Source organism: Volvox carteri (assembly GCF_000143455.1).
Source record: "Volvox carteri f. nagariensis unplaced genomic scaffold VOLCAscaffold_162, whole genome shotgun sequence".
Classification (NCBI taxonomy): Eukaryota; Viridiplantae; Chlorophyta; class Chlorophyceae; order Chlamydomonadales; family Volvocaceae; genus Volvox; species Volvox carteri.
The window spans coordinates 21,371-23,514 of NW_003307705.1; the positions used below are offsets into that span (position 1 = coordinate 21,371).

The 2,144-nt window shown below is 53.0% G+C and overlaps 1 protein-coding gene across 1 annotated transcript in view; it reads left to right on the plus strand.

Annotated features, from left to right (window-relative positions):
- The window catches only part of VOLCADRAFT_100819 (uncharacterized protein), a gene marked incomplete at both ends in the record, with an annotated part of 26,036 nt that overhangs the window by 854 nt on the left and 23,038 nt on the right, over window positions 1-2,144 (plus strand). The gene's annotated exons all lie outside the window — the stretch shown is intronic.

A 2,144-nucleotide genomic window follows, 5' to 3' on the forward strand; every position in this document is an offset into this window, starting at 1 on the left:
CGGTCGACTCTGAGGATCCCCGGTGGTGTGTACGTATGTGGGAACCGTCAAGCAGTTGAGGACGAGCGTCATGTTTTGCTTGAGTGCCCTGTGTACGCGAATATTCGCACCAAGCTATTTGAGCTTGGAATGTCTCCTGAGGACCGCATGATAGACGTTATGGGCGTTGAGAACCAACGCGGACTAGCACATGTTTTGGATCATATCAGAAGATGCAGGTTACAATTTATTGATGATTAAATATGTTTTTACAGTAAGGTTAATTTACTACCTTTATATGTTCTTGTTTCCAGTTCGGCGGTTCATGAGCCTCTTGGCTCGTTTGGACCGTACAAGCTTGAAGCTTGTAACACAAAAACGTGAAAAACGTGAAACGTGTCCTCCGTGTTATTCGTACGAATTCATTCAATTATGTTCTCGAATTTTGTTTGAATTTGTTCGAATTTGTCTCGTGACGTGCGTACTGCTTGGCGTTTTCCTTTTGCTCTTCCTGCAACCCATTCCTGCGCGGGAGGAGGGCCGCCAATGTTATTCAGTGTGCGGCGGCGTACTACGGTCCCCAGCACCTTCCCGGATCCTCCTCACCACCCATGCCGACTTTTGCCGACCATCGGTGGTGACTTTTTCGGATCCGCGGCGGGCCCCCCCCCACACCACCACCACCAGCACGACCAGTAGCATCCAGTGGAATGCTACACACATACACGCTATACGTCCCACCTCACTCACCTCCGTGGATGATTCTTTTGGAGTGAAGGTGAGATAAGGCCCTCGCGATGCCCAGTGCTAGACCAACCACCGCAGGCTAGGGAAGGAAAAGCATCAGCACAGCAGTAACAGCAACAGTAGTAGCAGCAGCAGTAGCAAAATCAATGGCAGCAGCAGTAAGAGCAACAGTAGCAGCAGCAGCAGCAGCAGTACGAGCAGCAGTAGGGGATGTGCATGAGGCACAGGAGGCACAACATGGGATGTGGAAATGAATTTTAGAGACTGGGGCGACTACGAGGAAAACGAGGGCAGATTGGAGGTGTAGAGCAGGGATAGGAGCGGGGTGTGTGAACGGTATCGTTGAGTCGCGAACACTTATCTTGTGAACTGTTCACTGTACACTGTGTGTGTGTGGGGAGGGGGAAGGAGGTTTGGGGGGTTTGGGGGTCGAGGGGGAGGGGGATCAAAAACAAGGAATGGAACAAGGAATGAGAACTTCGGTAACCCCTTCGTCTTCTTCCCCAAAGGGGCCGGCGTTCAAAGTGCAAAACTGCCAAGGGAGTCCTAGGGAGGGGGATTTAGGGTTTTAAAATCTATCTTTACAAAACCCTAAAACCTTAAGGAGGGGGTTGGGAAAGAGAGATGAGATGAGATTCATGACTTCCTGTTGTCAAGCTCTCTTTTTGGCAATACCCCTCACGTCAACTGATGATGGACAGACAGACAGACAGACAGATGGCGACGGAACCCACAAATACTCTCTCTCTCTCTCTCACCAAGTTGACCACGCCAGGCGACGGCCACAGGGCCTTATTGCCGTACAACTTCCTCAGCGGCCCGCCGTCAGCATACTCCTGAATGATGTACAGCCGCCACTCCTGCACGTGATGTCGTACAACACCCGTACGGCACCAGTACGGTGACAAGTCGGGTGTCGGCTTCCTCGAAGCCGGAAAAAGGGCGGGCCCCCCCTGCATCCGTACAGGCCGGTAGCTAGCACGGCACGTGTGACAATTGATGGGTAGTGTCACTGCGGTGGGAGATGTGCTTTGTTGCAGCAGTACTGATGGTGTGGGAGCTAAGCTTGCACCGGCGGAATCGTCAGCACCGCCTGCGGGCTCCACGCGAATCGCATCCATCCCGGGTGCATGCCGCATGGACAGTGCGGCAGACCGCAAGTCGGAATGCCCGTGCGGGCAAATTGGTAACGCAAGCTGAGTGAAGCTCGGTGCTGTCTGTGATGTTTATCCCCGAAGCGCCAGCGGCCTCAGCAATCCGCCCCACAGCCGCGAGCTTCATCGCGGCACACCGCAAGTCTTCGGAGGCCCCGTGCATTGGCCAAAGTAAATGTACAAACAAGCAGCTTGTGTATTTCATATAGAAATGAAAGCAAATTTGTTGGCCTGCTGGTGGCATGTCGGATTGCTCATGCCGGC